This window comes from Tursiops truncatus, chromosome 1, assembly GCF_011762595.2.
Source record: "Tursiops truncatus isolate mTurTru1 chromosome 1, mTurTru1.mat.Y, whole genome shotgun sequence".
Classification (NCBI taxonomy): Eukaryota; Metazoa; Chordata; class Mammalia; order Artiodactyla; family Delphinidae; genus Tursiops; species Tursiops truncatus.
In genome coordinates, this window is record NC_047034.1 from 96,306,421 (window position 1) to 96,321,039 (window position 14,619).

Genomic DNA, 14,619 nt, shown 5'->3' on the forward strand with positions numbered 1-14,619 from the left:
TGGCTGGGAGTAACCCCTGAGTGGCACGGTCTTAATGCAAATACAGGGATGGATTTCAGAGTACAACAGCTGGGACCCCTGGTCGATTTTATTCTCATAGTTGGATGTCTGAGAGGCACATTCTCATGACAGCCACAGTGATAAATGCTGTGGAAAGAAAATAGAGCAAGGGAGGAGAATAAGGATCTCTAATGGGTGGCAAGTTGCAGTTTAGAATTGGGCTCTTAAGGTAGCATCCATGAGAGAGGAGCATTTGAACAAGACCTTGAAGGAGAGGTGGGACTTAGCCATGAGGATATCAGTGGGAAGAGACGATCAGGAAAAGCCTGTGCAAAGGGCCTTGGGTGGACTTTTATGTAGCATGTTTTAGGAGCAAGGCCAGTATGGTTAGACAGCTGGGACTGAAGGGAAGCATAACAGGAGATGTGATTGGAATTGTTACTAGTCTCGGTCCATGAATGGGTCTTGTTAGGCCATTGTAAGGACTTTGGCTTTTGCTCTGTGTGCGGTAAGAAGCCAATGAGGTGTTCTGAGCAGAGAAGTAACATGACCTAGCATGTTTTGCAAGGATGAAAGTAGGGAGACTAGGCAGGATGCTACAGCAGTAATTCAGCTGAGAAATGATGGTAGCTTGAGCCAAAGTGGTACAATGAGGGTAGTGGGAACTGGTTAAACTGTGGATATATTTTAAAGTAGAACCCACAGTATTTCCTGAGATTGGATACAGGGTTTGAGAGAAAGAGAGGATTCATGATAACTCTAAGACCCTTGGACTGAGCAAATGGAAGTTGCCATCAATTGAGATGCAGAAGTTATGAGATAATTTTTTTTTGAGGAAGAGGGTGGATACTAAGTGCTCAGTTTTGGACAAGTGGATTAGTTATCATGTGGAAATGTTGAATAGACAATTGGATATATGAGTTTGGAGTTCAGGAAAGATGGCTCATCTGGATTTATAAAATTTATTTTATCTCTGGTAGTAAGTAGGATCACAAAATATCTAGAATTATGGTCCACAAGGCAGCATAATCTAGTGAACTAGTATTTCTTCAATGTTAAATATATATTTATGACCAAATTCAGTCATTGTAAAATACACAGTAGAGCTCTATCTGCTCTCAATTATCTTATTAAAGTAATTTTACTAAATATTTTGCTGTTTGCCAACCAATGTAAATGAGGATGGCAAGAGTTAAAAGTTATAGTCCATTACCTTACCTTATATTAGGAGTTAAGAGACATAAGAGCTTCTGAGACTGTGCGTTTTCTTAAAATGAATTTGCTTTCTGGTTGGAGAAGTAAGACATAGGCTTGAAACAATTAGAGGACAAAAGAATAGTAAACAAACAGTCACTGTATTCTGACAAAACGTAGTGCTAACTATTGCACTAATTGAGACCAGGATAGTATAGCATGGTTAGTAATAGTGGTGTATGGCACAAAAAGTAAGTGCAAAATAAGTTGAAGAAGATAGAAATTAATGTGAGTTGCAGGAAAGCTACTACAGGGAGAAAGCAGAACTTAAAAGCAGAGAAGTCATTTCTAAGTGTCAGAGGGAGGGAAATACAATGTATTCAAAGACCAGACAGGAAATTGTCCTTACCTGGGGCAGAGAGGAGAATTAGATAGAAACACTGATAGAAATATATATCCATACATAGAATTTGATGTTCAGGGAAAGTGAATTAGGGGAGTGGGAGAAGAAAGATCAAATTCATATTTCAGAGGAATAAAACTGTCAACTCTTTTCAGAACATATAGGAAGAGGGAAAGATTAGGTAGGAAGGTCTTTTAGGAAGGTAGGAAGTATGAAATATGAGTAATTTGGATAGAGCCTAAAAAATTGCCAATGTTCTGTAAAAGGAAGGGTGCCCAGGCTTTTTTCTAAGCTCCAGAGGCCAAGGAGTAAATGAATAAGTAGGACAAAGTAAGTGGAGTAGTACTTAAGGTGCTGATACAAATATTTAAAAACCCAAGGATAATGGTGATGGGAATGATTTATAAGGGAGAAATCCAAAAGAAATTTCAGTAAGAGGGTTAAATTAGAAGCATGAGAATTTGATAGGTTCCAAATTATGGACAAAATAGAGCCTTAGATTAGAGATTTTGGATTGCAAACCACAGAGAAATAAAATCCAAATAAAATAATGGCAGGAAGAACATTGAAGGAAACCAAGGGTAGGAAGTAAATAATGTGAAAAGATTTTCTAGAGCCTTTCTGAAGCCAGATCCCATTAAAAAAGTGGGTGCTCACTCTCTGACCCCTCTCTCTCTTGTTCTCTCTTTCTTCCCTTCTTTCTTTATGACTTCTCAGACTTCTGGAGGCCAGAAATGGTGTCTGCCTAAAGAGAGAGTTTCCTTCTCATAGTCAGTAAATGTATAAACAATGTGTGAAGTATGGATAGATGAATGAACAAATGATCAGATCTCAGGGTACTTGGGCTCCCATGTAGTAGTGACACCCCTTTACAATTTCATATCTAGTTCCATAATTGTATCCCTATGATCACCAAACTGTTCTTTGAAACCTCTATAATCTCTGAAAGATCATTAAAAACATTCTGATTCTCAGATTTGTTATGTGATAACCAGTCTGTCTCTATTCTTGTTGCCCTTGACTCTTACTTTCACATCCTTTCCTTCTCTAGTATGTGGGATGGTATTTAATTGCTATAAGCAAGTAACAGACAGGTATGTAAATTGGGTGATCACATAAATTCCAGGAGATTACTGATGCTGGTTTATATTATATTTATATTCCTGATACTGGTTTATATACTGGTTTATATAGCTGGGTTGACAATATGCCTATTTCTTTGTTAGGTAATTTGAGCTTTACGGTTTTGAGGCTAAATGGGGAAAATGCAATAGGCTTCAAGACCATCTATGGTGCATGTGCTCATCTTACTTGAACTGTTCATGGCACTGGGCAGAGTTGATTCCTCTTTCCTTCTTTCTTCACTTGGCTGCCATGATATGCACTCTTGATTTTATTCCCACCTCACTAGTTTCTCTTTCTTAGCCTTCTTTGCTGGTTCCTTCTCTTTTCCCCAACCTGAACACCAGGGTTCAGTTGTTGGTGCTCATTTCTTCTCTGTTATTCTCTACTCACTCCCTAGAGATCTCATTTTATCTCATTCTATTTATATGCCAAGACTGCATTTTTTTGTACCTACAGCTTAGACTCCCCTTCTGCCCTAGGATCTTAAGAACTCACTTACCCCAAATACCTACATGGCTCATTCCCTCACCTTTTTTTTGGGTCTTTGCCAAGATGTCACCTTCTCAGTGAGGCCTCCCCTGACCACACTATAGAAAACCACAGACCTCTCTGATTCTAGCAATCCCCCTCACCTGGACCTATTTTTTGCCATAAGCCTTATCATCTTCTACAATACTATATAATGCACTTTTTTTGTTTGTTGGTTGCTTGGATTATTGTCTTTCTTCTTTCACTATGGGGGCAACTTCCACATAGTGAAGGGTTTTGTCTGTATTTGGAAATCAATGCTTGAAAAGATTCAGTAACCTACCAAGGGGTTACATATCCAGTAAGCAATGAGACGAGGATTTTAAATCTGGGATTGTCTTGTCCCAAAGCTCCACCACAGTCCACTATATCATCCTACCTCTATTCTTCCTCAGTTGGAATGAGACACCATAGTACCAGGTTTAACGACATATATTATTACATGCCTAGAATAACACATTATGCATGAGGAGCTAACTTGGTCATTTTGGTAATTTGTGGAATTGAGTTTTTAAGACTGCACACAATCTATAACCATTTTTCTTTAGGGATTTGTTTAAAAATGAGACTACAGCTTTTCTGTAAGTGAAGTATTTCAGAGGTATACCAGTATCAAAAAAAAATTTACTAGCAGATATTTAAAGTGTGTGTGTGGATAAGCATGCTGCTTTCTCTTTGAACAACTCATAGTTCTTTCAGGCTGAGTTTCCTAGGATTCAAACAACAACTTAATTTAGTGGAAAAGAATATTTAACTAAACCAATTGTTGGACTTTTTGGAGACGAAGGAAGCAGCTGTTTTCTGAACTCAGCCTTAGTTATATAATAGCCTATCAAAAATAGCCACAGACAAAAAATTACCTATTAACAAATGAAACATACAGAGCAAAAAAATCCCCCCAAACACCCATCAAACAAAATGCAAGTGTTCCATAATTTATTTCTTTTCTCATGTGCACATAAAATGAGAAGTTAATATTTAACATATTTAGGATCTTATATTTTAGTTTCCTCTGACTCAGTTTACAAATGGACATGAAGATAATCAGCATCGTAAAAATGTTAGCATTGACGTCAACATCACCAGTGATAAGTCATCTTGAGAGGACATACCCTTGATATGATGTGATGGGAATGGCACTTTACCTTTGTGATCTTCCTCCCTCACCAAAAACTCTGAAAAACTTCAGAGTCTAAAGAGTCTACAATTATCAGTCCAGCAAGATCAAGGACTGTAGGTGCCTCAGCACAATGAATTCTCCTCTATCAAATCACCACTCACACATCAAAACCTAGTGGCTTTCATACCCGTGTATAGTGTGTACCATAGAGGGGATGAAAGGACCATCTAAGCTGAATTTTAAGTGTACTTGTTTGAGTCAGAGCATTTGGTGAGGACCGTTTGCCTTATGCATTTTCCTGCCTTTGTTAGCAGTGTAAGGAAGCTGCCCTTCCCTTGGCATTGTTTTCGGGTTTGGGTGTTTTCAAAAATGCTGCTCCACTGTGATACCTTCACTTGATGCTTTCGTTTTCAGTCAATTCAATATTTAAAATATTTGGATCAAGAATATTCCTGAAGTCAAAAGTATTTTGAATGGTGTCCACAATATGTGATACTACACATACTCAACTGGATATTTATTTATTTATTTATTTATTTTTACATCTTTATTGGAGTATAATAGCTTTACAATGGTGTGTCAGTTTCTGCTTTATAACAAAGTGAATCAGTTATACATATACATATGTTCCCACATCTCTTCCCTCTTGCGTCCCCCTCCCTCCCACCCTCCCTATCCCACCCCTCCAGGCGGTAACAAAACACCGAGCTGATCTCCCTGTGCTATGCTGCTGCTTCCCACTAGTGATCAACCTTACGTTTGGTAGTGTATATATGTCCATGCCTCTCTCTCGCTTTGTCACAGCTTACCCTTCCCACTCCCCATATCCTCAAATCCATTCTCTAGTAGGTCTGTGTCTTTATTCCTGTCTTACCCCTAGGTTCTTCATGACATTTTTTTTCTTAAATTCCATATATATGTGTTAGCATACGGTATTTGTCTTTCTCTTTCTGACTTACTTCACTCTGTATGACAGACTCTAGGTCTATCCACCTCATTACAAATAGTTCAATTTTGTTTCTTTTTATGGCTGAGTAATATTCCATTGTATATATGTGTCACATCTTCTTTATCCATTCATCCGATGATGGACACTTAGGTTGTTTCCATCTCCGGGCTATTGTAAATAGAGCTGCAATGAGCATTGTGGTACATGACTGTTTTTGAATTATGTTTTTCTCAGGGTATATGCCCAGTAGTGGGATTGCTGGGTAGTATGGTAGTTCTACTTTTAGTTTTATAAGGAACCTCCATACTGTTTTCCATAGTGGCTGTATCAATTTACATTCCCACCAACAGTGCAAGAGTGTTCCTTCTCCTCCACACCCTCTCCAGCATTGTTTCTAGATTTTTTGATGATGGCCATTGTGACTGGTGTGAGATGATATCTCATTTAGTTTTGATTTGCATTTCTCTAATGATTAATGAAGTTGAGCATTCTTTCATGTGTTCATTGGCAGTCTGTACACCTTCTTTGGAGAAATGTCTATTTAGGTCTTCTGCCCATTTTTGGATTGGGTTGTTTGTTTTTTTGTTATTAAGCTGCATGAGCTGCTTATCAATTTTGGAGATTAATTCTTTGTCAGTTGCTTCATTTGCAAATATTTTCTCCCATTCTGAGGGTTGTCTTTTGGTCTTGTTTATGGTTTCCTTTGCTGTGCAAAAGCTTTTAAGTTTCATTAGGTTCCATTTGTTTATTTTTGTTTTTATTTCCATTTCTCTGGGAAGTGGGTCAGAAAGGATCTTGCTGTGATTTATGTCATAGAGTGTTCTGGCTATGTTTTTCTCTAAGAGTTTGATACTTTCTGGCCTTACATTTAGGTCTTTAATCCATTTTGAGCTTATGTTTGTGTATGGTGTTAAGGAGTGATCTAATCTCATCCTTTTACATGTACCTGTCCAGATTTCCCAGGACCACTTATTGAAGAGGCTGTCCTTTCTCCACTGTACATTCCTGCCTCCTTTATCAAAGGTAAGGTGACCATATGTGCATGGGTTTATCTCTGGGCTTTCTATCCTGTTCCATTGATCTTTCTGTTTTTTGCCAATACCATATTGTCTTGATTACTGTAGCTTTCTAGTATAGTCTGAAGTCAGGGAGCCTGATTCCTCCAGCTCCGTTTTTCATTCTCAAGATGGTTTTGTCTATTCGGGGTCTTTTGTGTTTCCATACAAATTATAAAATTTTTTGTTATAGTTCTGTGAAAAATACCAGTGGTAGTTTGATAGGGATTGCACTGAATCTGTAGATTGCTTTGGGTAGTAGAGTGATTTTCACAATGTTGATTCTTCCAATCCAAGAACATGGTACATATCTCCATCTATGTGTATCATCTTTAATTTCTTTCATCAGTGTCTTATAATTTTCTGCATATAGGTCCTTTGTCTCCTTAGGTAGGTTTATTCCTAGATATTTTATTCTTTTTGTTGCAATGCTAAATGGGAGTGTTTTCTTGATTTCATTTTCAGATTTTTCATCATTAGTGTATAGGAATGCCAGAGATTTCTGTGCATTAGTTTTGTATCCTGCTACTTTACCAAATTCATTGATTAGCTCTAGTAGTTTTCTAGTGGCATCTTTAGGATTCTCTATGTATAGTATCATGTCATCTGCAAATAGTGACAGCTTTACTTCTTCTTTTCCAATTTGGATTCCTTTTATTTCCTTTTCTTCTCTGAGTGCTGTGGCTAAAACTTCCAAAACTATGTTGAATAAGAGTGGTGAGAGTGGGCAACCTTGTCTTGTTCCTGATCTTAGTGGAAATGCGTTCAGTTTTTCACCATTGAGGACGATGTTGGCTGTGGGTTTGTCATATATGGCCTTTATTATGTTGAGGAAAGTTCCCTCTATGCCTATGTTCTGCAGGGTTTTTTTTTTTCATAAATGGGTATTGAATTTTGTCAAAAGCTTTCTCTGCATCTATTGAGATGATCATATGGGTTTTCTCCTTCTATTTGTTAATATGGTTTATCACATTGATTGTTTTGCATATATTGAAGAATCCTTGCATTCCTGGAATAAACCCCACTTGATCATGGTGTATGATCCTTTTAATGTACTGTTGGATTCTGTTTGCTAGTATTTTGTTGAGGATTTTTGCATCTATGTTCATCAGTGATATTGGCTTGTAGTTTTCTTTCTTTGTGACATCCTTGTCTGGTTTTGGTATCAGGGTGATGGTGGCTTCGTAGAATGAGTTTGGGAGTGTTCCTCCCTCTGCTATATTTTGGAAGAGTTTGAGAAGGATAGGTGTTAGCTCTTCTCTAAATGTTTGATAGAATTCGCCTGTGAAGCCATCTGGACCTGGGCTTTTGTTTGTTGGAAGATTTTTAATCACAGTTTCAATTTCAGTGCTTGTGATTGGTCTATTCATATTTTCTACTTCTTCCTGATTCAGTCTTGGCATGTTGTGCCTTTCTAAGAATTTGTCCATTTCTTCCAGGTTGTCCATTTTGTTGGCATAGAGTTGCTTGTAGTAATCTCTCATGATCTTTTATATTTCTGCAGTGTCAGTCGTTACTTCTCCTTTTTCATTTTTAATTCTATTGATTTGAGTCTTCTCCCTTTTTTTGTTGATGAGTCTGGCTAATGGTTTATCAATTTTGTTTATCTTGTCAAAGAACAAGCTTTTAGTTTTATTGATCTTTGCTATCATTTCCTTCATTTCTTTTTCATTTATTTCTGATCTGATTTTCATGATTTCTTTCCTTTTGCTAACTTTGGGGTGTTTTTGTTCTTCTTTCTCTAATTGCTTTAGGTGCAAGGTTAGGTTGTTTATTCGAGATGTTTCCTGTTTCTTAAGGTAACATTGTATTGCTATAAACTTCCCTCTTAGAACAGCTTTTGCTGCATCCAGTAGGTTTTGGGTCATCATGTGTTCATTGTCATTTGTTTCTAGGTATTTTTTGATTTCCACTTTGATTACTTCAGTGATCTCTTGGTTATTAAGTAGTGTATTGTTTAGCCTCCATGTGTTTGTATTTTTTACAGATCTTTTCCTGTAATTGATATCTAGTCTCATAGTGTTGTGGTCGGAAAAGATACTTGAAACAATTTCAATTTTCTTAAATTTACCAAGGCTTGACTTGTGACCCAAGGTATGATCTAACCTGGAGAATGTTCCATGAGCAGTTGAGAAAAAAGTGTATTCTGTTGTTTTTGGTTGGAATGTCCTATAAATATCAATTAAGTCCATCTTGTTTAATGTATCATTTAAAGCTTGTGTTTCCTTATTTATTTTCATTTTGGATGATCTGTCCATTGGTGAAAGTGGGGTGTTAAAGTCCCCTACTATGAATGTGTTACTGTCGATTTCCCCTTTTATGGCTGTTAGTATTTGCCTTATGTATTGAGGTGCTCCTATATTGGGTGCATAAATATTTACAATTGTTATATCTTCTTCTTGGATCGATCCCTTGATCATTATGTAGTGTCCTTCTTTGTCTCTTCTGATAGTCTTAAAAGTCTATTTTGTCTGATATGAGAATTGCTACTCCAGCTTTCTTTTGGTTTCCATTTGCATGAACTATCTTTTTCCATCCCCTTACTTTCAGTCTGTATGTGTCTCTAGGTCTGAAGTGGGTCTCTTGTAGACAGCATATATATGGGTCTTGTGTTAGTATCCATTCAGCCAATCTGTTTCTTTTGGTGCGAGCATTTAGTCCATTTACATTTAAGGTAATTATCGATACGTATGTTCCTATTCCCATTTTCTTAATTGTTTTGGGTTCATTGTTGTAGGTCTTTTCCTTCTCTTGTGTTTCTTGCCTAGAGAAGTTCCTTTAGAAGTTGTTGTAAAGCTGGTTTGGTGGTGCTGAACTCTCTCAGCTTTTGCTTGTCTGTAAATGTTTTAATTTCTCCATCAAATCTGAATGAGATCCTTGTTGGGTAGAGTAATGTTGGTTGCAGGTTTTTCTCCTTCATTACTTTAAATATGTCCTGCCAGTGCCTTCTGGCTTGCAGAGTTTCTGCTGAAAGATCAGCTATTAACCTTATGGGGATTCCCTTGTGTGTTATTTGTTGTTTTTCCCTTGCTGCTTTTAATATGCTTTCTTTGTATTTAATTTTGACAGTTTGATTAATATGTGTCTTGGCATATTTCTCCTTGTAGTTATCCTGTATGGGACTCTCTGTGCTTCCTGGACTTGGTTAACTATTTCCTTTCCCATATTAGGGAAGTTTTCAACTATAATCTCTTCAAATATTTTCTCAGTACCTTTCTTTTTCTCTTCTTCTTCTGGAACCCCTATAATCTGGATGTTGGCGCGTTTAATGTTGTCCCAGAGGTCTCTGAGACTGTCCTCAGTTCTTTTCATTCTTTTTTCTTTATTCTGCTCTGCAGTAGTTATTTCCACTATTTTATCTTCCAGGTCACTTATCCATTCTTCTGCCTCAGTTATTCTGCTATTGATCCCATGTAGAGTATTTTTAATTTCATTTATTGTGTTGTTCATCATTGCTTGTTTCATCTTTAGTTCTTCTAGGTCCCTGTTCAATGTTTCTTGCATTTTGTCCATTTATTTCCAAGATTTTTGGATCATGTTTACTATCATTATTCTGCATTCTTTTTCATTCCTCTTCATTCGTTAGGTCTGGTGGGTTTTTATCTTGCTCCTTCATCTGCTGTGTGTTTTTCTGTCTTCTCATTTTGCTTATCTTACTGTGTTTGGGGTCTCCTTTTTGCAGGCTGCAGGTTCGTAGTTCCCATTGTTTTTGGTGTCTCTCCACAGTGGCTCAGGTTGGTTCAGTGGGTTGTGTAAGCTTCCTGGTGGAGGGGACTAGTGCCTGTGTTCTGGTGGATGAGGTTGAATCTTGTCTTTCTGGTAGGCAGTTCCACGTCTGGTTGTGTGTTTTTGGGTGTCTGTGGACTTATTATGATTTTAGGCAGCCTCTCTGCTAATGGGTGGGGTTGTGTTCCTGTTTTGCTAGTTGTTTGGCATAGGATGTCGAGCACTGTAGCTTGCTGGTCGTTGAGTGAAGCTGGGTGCTGGTGTTGAGATGGAGATTTCTGGGAGATGTTCGCCGTTTGATATTATGTGGAGCTGGGAGGTCTCTTGTGCAGTAGTGTCCTGAAGTTGGCTCTCCTACCTCAGAGGCACAGGACTGACTCATGACTGCAGCACCAAGAGCCTTTCATCCACACAGCTCAGAATAAAAGGGAGAAAAAGTAGAAAGAATTAGTAAAGTTAGAAAGAAAGAAAGAAAGAAAGGAGGGAGGGAGGGAGGAAAGAAGGAAGGAAGGAGGGAAGGAAGGAGAAAAAGAAGAAAGAAGATAAAATAAAATAAAGTAAGATAAAATATAAAAAAGTTATTAAAATAAAAAAATAATTAGTTAAAAAAAAAGAAAAAAAACGGACGGATAGAACCCTAGGACAAATGGTGGAAGCAAAGCTATACAGACAAAATCTCACACGGAAGCATAAACATACACACTCACAAAAAGAAGAAAAGGGGAAAAAATCATAAATCTTGCTCCCAAAGTCCACCTCCTTAATTTGGGATGATTCGTTGTCTATTCATGTATTCCACAGATGCAGGGTACATCAAGTTGATTGTGGAGCTTTAATCCGCTGCTCCTGAGGCTGCTGGGAGAGATTTCCCTTTCTCTTCTTTGTTCTCACAGCTCCCAGGGGCTCAGCTTTGGATTTGGCTCCGCCTCTGCGTGTAGGTCGCCGGAGGGCGTCTGTTTTTCCGCTCAGACAGGACGGGGTTAAAGGAGCCGCTGATTCGGGGACTCTGGCTCACTCAGGCAGGGGGGAGGGAGGGTCACGGAGGGCGGGGCGAGCCTGCGGCGGCAGAGGCCGGCATGACGTTGCACCAGCCTGAGGCCCGCCGTGCATTCTTCCGGGGGAGCTGTCCCTGTAGCCTGGGACCCTGGCGGTGGCGGGCTGCACAAGCTCCCCGGAAGAGGGGTGTGGAGAGTGACCTGTGCTCGCACACAGGCTTCTTGGTGGTGGCAGCAACAGCCTTAGCGTCTCCCGCCCGTCTCTGGGGTCCGCGCTTTTAGCCGCGGCTCGCGCCAGTCTCTGGAGCTTCTTTAAGCAGCGCTCTTAATCCCTTCTCCACGTGCACCAGGAAACAAAGAGGGAAGAAAAAGTCTCTTGCCTCTTCGGCAGGTCCAGACTTTTCCCCGGACTCCTTCCCGGCTAGCCGTGGCGCACTAACCCCCTGAAGGCCTGTGTTCACGCCGCCAGTCCTCTCCTAGCCCGAGCCTCAGCTTCCAGCCCCGCCCGCCCCGTTGGGTGAACAGACAAGCCTCTCGAGCTGGTGAGTGCCGGTCGGCCCTGATCCTCTGTGCGGGAATCTCTCCGCTTTGCCCTCCCCACCCCTGTTGCTGTGCTCTCCTCCGCGGCCCCGAAGCTTCCCGCCTCCGCCACCCGCAGTCTCCGCCCGCGAAGGGGCTTCCTAGTTTGTGGAAACCTTTCCTGCTTCACGGCTCCCTCCCTCTGGTGCAGGTCCCGTCCTTATCCTTTTGTCTCTGTTTATTCTTCTTTCTTTTGCCCTACCCAGGTACGTGGGGGGGGGGGGGGGGGTTCTTGCCTTTTGGGAGATCTGAGGTCTTCTGCCAGTGTTCAGTAGGTGTTCTGTAGGAGTTGTTCCACGTGTAGATGTATTTCTGGTGTATCTGTGGGGAGGAAGGTGATCTCCGCACCTTACTCTTCCGCCATCTTCCCCCAACTGTATATTTAAATTGTCCAGTTTGCCTCTGTGTGTACTTAGCTGCTTTTTAAACTTGAAAAGTTTGAACTTTCTTTGTTTCTTGTTTTGAAAAATTATTTTGTATTTTTCTACTCAAATTTGTGATTTTAGTTTAAAGAGTATCTGTAAGTTTTAACATTTGAGTAGTTGGATTTTTTTGCCCTAGATTTGCACAAATATTGAGTGGGGTCCTTTGTATTTACTAAAATTTTCGCATTCCCTTTTTACTTTCTCCTTAAGTTTGAATCTCAGGTTTTGTTGGTATAGCAAAATAAATAACCTTATATATGTATTGGGATCATATATGCAAATAGAGAAACTGATCATTGAGGAGCTATCCTCCCCATAAAGGAGTCACTGATTACTTAATTCTGCTAGACTCTTGAATTTAGACTCGGGAATTCCTGGTTCTCATATTTAAATCTCAAACACCTGTATTCCCTGAGAATGTTCAGAGAACAGTTTGGCCATCACAGGAATGAAATTATGGAATTGGGTGTGGAATTGTAAAGGGGTGTCTGTACTACATGGGAGCCCAAGTACCCTGAGTTCTGATCATTTGTTCATTCATCTATCCATACATCACACGTTGGTCAAACATCTGACTATGCAACTGACATTGTGCTATGTGCTAGAGACAGAAATGAATAAGACAATGAGCTCTTTTCAGTGGAGAAGACAGGAGATAGAAGACAAGTAAACTCTGTGTGAAAAGTGCTGGTCACTAAAGTCAGACTCAGGGCAGAGGGAAAACCAGAGTTCAACTAAGTCATCCTAGCAGAGATGACAGCTGAGCCAAGTGTCTGAATCTTTTAGATTTGGACAATTAGGAGTTAATCAAGAGAATGAGTCATGTTGGAGGGTGGGGAAGCAAAGGGGAAATAGTACAGTCACAGTCCCTGATTTTCTGGATCATCCCAGACAAACTGAATATCCTCCCCAGATACACATTCCTTAGCAGATGATAGAATGACTGACTTACCAAGTTGTCCACATACAGGCTTATAAGTCCCGAGTTTATTTTGTAAGGTATGTGGTATTCAAAGACTATATGTATGTATGACCCAGCAATCCCACTACTGGGCATATACCCTGAGAAAACCATAATTCAAAAAGAGTCATGTACCACAGTGTTCACTGCAGCTCTATTTACAATAGCCAGGACATGGAAGCAACCTAAGTGTCCATCGACAGATGAATGGATAAAGAAGTTGTGGCACATATATACAATGGAATATTACTCAGCCATAAAAAGAAATGAAATTGAGTTATTTGTAATGAGGTGGATGGACCTAGAGTCTGTCATACAGGGTGAAGTAAGTCAGAAAGAGAAAAACAAATACCATATGCTAACACATATATATGGAGTCTAAAAAAAAAGAAGGTTCTGAAGAATCTAGGGGCAGAACAGGAATAAAGACACAGACGTAGAGAATGGACTTGAGGACATGGGGAGGGGGAAGGGTAAGCTGGGACGAAGTGAGAGAGTGGCATGGACATATATACACTACCAAATGTAAAATAGATAGCTAGTGGGAAGCAGCCGCATAGCACAGGGAGATCAGTTCAGTGCTTTGTGTCCACCTAGAGAGGTGGGATAGGAGGGTGGGAGGGAGATGCAAGAGGGAGGAGATATGGGGATATATGTATATGTATAGCTGATTCACTTTGTTTTACAGCAGAAACTAACACACCATTGTAAAGCAATTATACTCCAGTAAAGATGTTAACCCCCCCGAAACAGACTATACATATGTATACATATATACACACATATAAATGTTTGTCTACATATATATTTATTAATGTCCTTAACTAATTCACATATATCAAAATCTTTATTTCTTAATTAGAAAGTTAATAAATATAGGTGGTTTTGAGTCAGAGAGACATGGGCTTATTTTCCAACTTTTCCACTTACTAGGTGAGTGAACTTGGAAAAATCATTCTCAGAGAGTCTGTTTCTTCAGGTGTAAACTGATAGTAATTATAGTTCTCATAAAATATTTTGACCAAAGTCAAATGAATATTTAGATAAAGGTGATAATGGAACATAATAGTTGCTTAATAAACGGCAACTGTTATTATTAAACTTCTTATTGTACAAGTCAATTTCTTAGACAGGTCTATTAAATCTTGCAGGCACATTATTATTTTTTTCAGTGCTTTCACATTTGCTGAATGCATCTTTCTACACATATAACCTAATATTGTGATTGACTTGTTCAGGAGAAAGACCAGAGTCTCATCCTTCTGTGTGAACCAAGAAGCTATCAGATGGGTTCATTTCCAACATGGGGAAACTGAGGCTTAGATGGACTGATTGATTGGGGCAGGGAGCCAGTTCATTAAATGTTAGCTATTCTGTGCAGCAGTCCTTTCATTCGACTGTCTGTGGAAATCTTGGAAGTCTTGGTCTGATTCTTTGTTATTATGGAAATATGCTAGAAGCTTATCCAATTAGATTGGCTTCTAGTAGAGCCATCACTCTGAAAGCTAGGGTGCGAGCCAGTTATGTTAAAGAAGATTTACATGGCAAAGCAAGAAATG